The sequence below is a fragment of the Echinops telfairi genome, unplaced genomic scaffold (assembly GCF_000313985.2).
Source record: "Echinops telfairi isolate 266 unplaced genomic scaffold, ASM31398v2 ScPeMD7_7457;HRSCAF=8495, whole genome shotgun sequence".
Taxonomy (NCBI): domain Eukaryota; kingdom Metazoa; phylum Chordata; class Mammalia; order Afrosoricida; family Tenrecidae; genus Echinops; species Echinops telfairi.
This window is the reverse complement of record NW_022111357.1, coordinates 35,670,495-35,676,243: the sequence shown is the minus strand read 5'-3', so window position 1 is coordinate 35,676,243 and position 5,749 is coordinate 35,670,495.

The window sequence follows — 5,749 nt, the reverse complement described above, 5'->3', positions numbered from 1 at the left end:
GCTGGTGGATCATCCATCCGTTGTGTCAAGCACATTTGTACATTTGTTGCCATCATCATTCTCAAAACATTTGCCTTCTACTTGAGCCCTTGGTATCAGCTCCTCATTGTTCCCCTCCCCCCTCTTCCCCCTTCCTCATGAACCCTTCATAATTCATAAATTATTACTTTGTCATATCTTACACTGTCCAACATCTCCCACCCCCCTTCTCTGTTGTCCACCCCCAGGGAGGAGGTTGTACCTAGATTCTTATCATTAGTTCCCAAGCACCAGTCATTCTGACCTTCAGCAGCACGGATAGACGCCACACCTCACCACCCTGGACCACCCCAGCTGCCACCGCTTTGTGCGGCCACACTTCGGGGGGAGGAGGCACCCAGGAAGGGGTTTAGCAGAAAGTAGACAAAGCCATGGGTCTTATCTGAGCAGCACCCAAGGGTGTCCCCTGGAGGCCTCTCTGTTCCCACTGATGGAGATTGCAGAATTTGAGGCAGGGAATGTGTTTGCGGATTTGTACGCCTATATCCCACTATCAGGGAATGACCAGACACCCCGGTCTCACCCTGTCTCAGGAGACCCTCATGTTTGCTCTGTGTTTTCTTCATCCCTCCTTCCCCTCAAACCATGGAGTAGCAAATGCATTGCTGTGCTAGCCTAGCTCCTTATAATGTGCTAGGCTTCCCATAAACACTCAAAGCTCAGTGCCATCAAGTGGTTTCTGACTCAGAGTGACCATGCCAGGGCAGAGTAGAACTGCCCCTTTGGGTTTCCAAGACTTTAACTCTTTACTGGAAGTGGGTCCCGGTCTTTTTCCTGTGAAGCAGCTGGTGGCTTCAAACTGCCAACCTTATGCTTCGCAGTCCTGCACATAACCACTTACCCACCAGGGCTGGCCAGCTCTCCATGGGATACCTCATTTAATCCTTCAAGCAAACCAGTGAGGGCAGAACTGTCTTCATCCCCGTTTCAAGGGATCAGAACTCCGAAGCCCTGAGAGGAGAGAGAACTCACCTCAATGGCCCAAGGCCATTGAGCTTGGTGGCTGCTGGTTTCAACCCAGGGACCTCAGGGCATTTGCACACCTTGTTCCTCTTCCCCTTGCACATTCCCGTGCTCTGCTCCGCCCATCATCGGTGGCTGTGTCTCTATAGCCTCAATCAGAAAGGCTTCGCTCACCACCTACTCCCACCACCGCCTCTGCTTCCTCCTCCTTCTCACTACTTCACAGCTGACCCAGGATTACATATCCGATAGCGACCATTGATCCAGCACTTGTGCTCTGAGTACCTGCTATGAACCAGGCACTGGGGCTGCGCAGTGAACATGACAGACTAAAACAGCCCTGTCCGGGTGGCATTGCGTGTTTAATTTCTGTCTCCACCTCTAGCCTGTGAGCTCCATGAAGGCAGTTATTCTGACCTGTTTGGTGTATAGTTAGGCGCCTAATCAATAATTCTGTGTTGAATACCAGCCCCGAGAAGGTACCTTATTTGAACATGAGTATTTTCCAAATGTTCACCTGTGAAATAGTCACAGACCATCTCCAAGTGGGGCCATGCCTACAGGGGGCCATCTTGTCCCTGTTGTTGGCTTCTGACTGGTTCCCACCTGGGGAAGATGTTTTCTGGAGGATGGAGAATTTCCCAAACACTGACCGTGTATAGCCCGCGCTTTGGTGTCACCCACCTTGCTGAGCTACCCGGGGGCTAAGGAAGGCCAGGTTGGCCCATCAGGGGCCTCACAGATCGTGGTGGGCGGATGGATAAGCAAGACAGAAGCCTAAGTCATGGGCAGGGTCTCTTGTGACCAACTTCCCTGTGTGGACGAGCAGGTGTGGGCAGAATCTGTGGGGAATGGCATGGTTGCTTGAGTTGCTTGGGACAGCCGCATCCACCAGAGCGAAGCCATGTACGAGGCAGACGTGGGCTCCATCAGAATGGGTTTTCATGTGGTGACACGTCTGGCTAAACTGTGCATTAACCTGGGGCCGCCCTATGGCGTCATGCCCAGCAGGTTCTTGGTGGGGAGTGAATCGGATGGAGGGGCTGGCCGTTTTCTGACGTCAGAAAGTGCCGATTGGGAGTGGCCTCGGTGCTGACCTGCTCTGTGAAAAACGAGGGGCTGGAGGTGTCAGTCTGTGTCCCCTTCCTGTGAGGTTCCCCCCTTGACCCGGCTCTTGTACGTCCTCAGCCCCGGTCAGCGGTGTTGGTGCGTGCGCAAGCTGCACCCGCCCCTGACGGACTGCATTGCAGGCAGAGCCGCAGGCACACTCTGAATTCCTGGGGAGAAACTCCATCCACAGGTGCTGCTCCGAGGCGGCAGGGGCTGCCAAACCACAGCTCTGAGCTTTTTCTTCTGGGGCAAGGGAAAGGCAGGGGCTGGGAGGGAGGGCTGGATTGCAGCCGTGCACCTCTCGAAAGCTCCTAATTGCCCCCATCTGAGCATCCTTGGCCTTGACCCCTGCGTATCCCCGGTGTGGAGCGAGCCAGCCCACTGCCAGGTCCCTGGCAAGCTCTTCTCCAACTTCTCCTCCCATGCCCTCCCCCGGCGGGTGTAGGAATTTGGGCATTTTTTATCTATTGTCTGTTTTTGCAACAGTATTATAACAAGAGTACGGCAATTTAAAAGGACTCATGGTGGGGCCGTGGTGCGTGTTCTGCTGCTAACAGAAGGCTGGTGGTTCGAACCCACCATCAGGTCTTCAAGAGAAAAGGCCTGGTCAACTGCATCTGTTCAGGTGACAGCCTTTTGTTGCTGTCGGGTGCTGGCAGGCCTGGTTCTAACTCCCAAGGGCCCGATGCACAACAGGAGACCCTGCCCAGCCCCACACATCAGGCCCTGTGTTTGAGCCACTGCGTCAGTCCATCTCCTTGAGGATCTGCCTCTTTTTCACGGGCCCTCGACTTTCCCCAGCAGGGACTGGTCCCTTCTGACCACATGTCAAAGTACGAGGGGTGACGTGTCCTCCTGGAGGATGCTCATCTTGGCTCCTGAGGGGCTGCGTTGCCCCCAGGACGGATTTGTTTCTTCTGGCTGTCCGTACCAAGCCATGCTCACTGCCAGCGAGTCAATGCCGACTCAGCAGGACCCTGTAGGACGGGCTAGCACTGCCCTTGTGATTCTGAGACTGTAACTCCTGATCGGCGTAGAAGGCCCCGTCTTTCTCCTGAGAAGTGGCTCTCCCAAGAAGCAGCTGGTGGTTTCAAACTGCTGACCCCCTGCACTCGCAGCCAACTAAGGAACCACTATACCACCGGAGTTCCTTCGGGCACCCGCTGGACATCCAGTGTTCCTCACCAACACCATAATGCAAAGGCGTCCGTTCTCCGCTTTCTCGCTTCTTGTTCAGTGTTCACATGTGTATGAGATACACCGAAAACGCCGTGGCCTGGGGCAGCCACGCCTTAGCCCTCAACTGGACATTCTTACTCTGTGACGCGTTCAGACGGCTTGGGCAGCAGTTACCCAATGCGTACACAGGGCTCCTCTCCCGCGTGGAGCCCTCTCCCTCGGAGTCACCTCGCTGGCACCCCGCCAGACAAGGCGCCTCAAAGGGAAGACACATTCAGAAGTCATCGCTCGGCATCCACGTTAGTGTTGGGGTTTGCTTCCGCCTGCCCCCCTCGGGGGTTCAGTGCTCTTTCCAGGTCCCATTTTCATCGCCCGCGCAGTGTTTGATAAAACATAAATGCTTTGCTTAATCTCATCTTTGGTTATGTTTCAGAAAATCATCATTTTATTTTCTAACCTTGGAAAAATAGAGCTGTTTTATTTCCCATTACATCTTATTTAAAAGTTGCTTTTTGCAATGAAATCTTTATTACGTTTACATGTATGGTGCTACTTCTATGCTGTGTCGACATGCATATCAGCGTTATCGTTTGATCTTTTAGTTGTCGTGTTTCACAGGTGTGCGGGGAGGCGGCTCAGTTCCCTCCTTTCTGGTGAGTCTTGCCACTAGACCTTTCCACCCCACTCTGGGGCTCAGGACCCTGGCTTTGCTGGGTCCTCCCCTGCGGGGCACCGGCCCAAGGCTTCTGGATTTTCCAGATTGGCAGGGTTGGGTGAGGAAGTCCAGCTCTGAGGCCTAAGAGGAAGTCCCTGAGGGCCAGCGCGGCTTCCAGAGTCCCCTTCACGTTTAGGGTTGCGAGGCCCAGGGGGCTCCTTCTCCCTCACTTCCTGTCAGCCACATGAAATCCCATGGAGAGTGGCCGTTAAGTTGCCCCTGATGACCCAATTCCTTCTAGAATCCTTTCCAAGTGCCACGGTGCAGTCCAGTGGAGAAACTTTCAGTTCCAGCTAACTCGGCAGGGACTCCCGGGCACCTTCGGTCTGTCATGGGTCACTGGCCAGTCACAATGATCAGGAAGCCAGGGGTGGGTCCCCTTGACATTTGATTTGCCTCTATGAAAAGTGGACAGTGCGGGAGGGGTGCTCTGCTGCCTAAGATCTCCAGGGTGGTGATGGGAGAAAGGGAGGAACTAATGTAAAAGGAGCTTCTCAGAGGCCAGCTGGTGTGGTCAGATTTTTGACTTCCCACGTGTGGACCTTTGGTGCAAGGTGGACCTCTGAGGGAGGCTCACCATAACCAGCTGGTCTGTAGCCCTCACATGTAACATTGACGTGAAACAAAACAAACCTACAGCCACCCCAGGTTGTTCAGAGTAGAGAGGTTGTGCCCCAGGGGTTTTAATGGCTGATGTTTCCAGAAGCGATCCCCAGACTTCTTCTGAGGCTCCTCGGGTAGGACTTGAACCACCGACCTGTTGGTGATGAGCAGCCGAGCGTGCCGACCACTTAGACTTTCCAGGGACTTGGTATGTGGTGAGTTGGAAAAAACAGACGCTGGGGTGGTCTGTGTGGTGGGACAGTCCCCCTGTTGCACTTGCCCCCTAGCTGTGCAGGTACCAGTGACATGTAGAAGGACACATAGCCCAGTGTTTCCCTCTGGAAAGGAGGGAGGATTTTCATTTTATACTTCATACATTCACATTCCTGCATTGAGCTTTCTCATCGCATAACATTCAAGATTCTTAGGATCAAAATAGAACAAGAAAAAAAAGGCATATAAATCTAAGCCTGATTTCGCTCAAAATTCACTGCCATTGAGTCAATTCCAGCTCACAGCGGGTCCATTGGCCAGGGTAGAACTGTCCCTGTGGGTTGCCGAGACCCACTCTTTACAAGAGTAGAAGGGCCTCGTCTTTCTCCCGAGGAGCAGAAGGTGGTCTTGAACTGCTAACCTTGCCATTAGCAGCCCGACCCGTAACCTCTACGCTGCCAGGGTTCCTTTAAGCCTGGAAGTCCTGATTTAATATGGATTCAAGACTCCAACACGCTGAGACACACGCCTTTTAATGGAGTCTCTGATTTTGGGGTCAGCTGCTATCGGCTCAGCTCTGCCTTGCAGCCACACTGTCCCTCCCACTGTCTCTCCAGAGGGTGTGAGGTGATCCAGGGTCTGCACTCCAAGGTGAACTTTCCCCTCAGCACCACCCCCTGGGAGAGGGCAGCACCTCCCCAGCTCCTGTCTGGGCCCCCAGCGCTATGCAAAAGGCTGGCTTTGAAGCAGGGGCGAGTAGCAAGCAGAGTCCGAGGATGACCCCTCTTCTTCTGACCCCTCTCCAACTGAGCCCCTCTCTGCCACACCTCGGAGAAGGCAAGCTTCGGTGTCCTCAGGACCCGCGGGACCTGGCTGGGGCTCCCCGGCCATCTTGGGGCTTTGCAGGTAGCTACCGTGAGCCCCCAT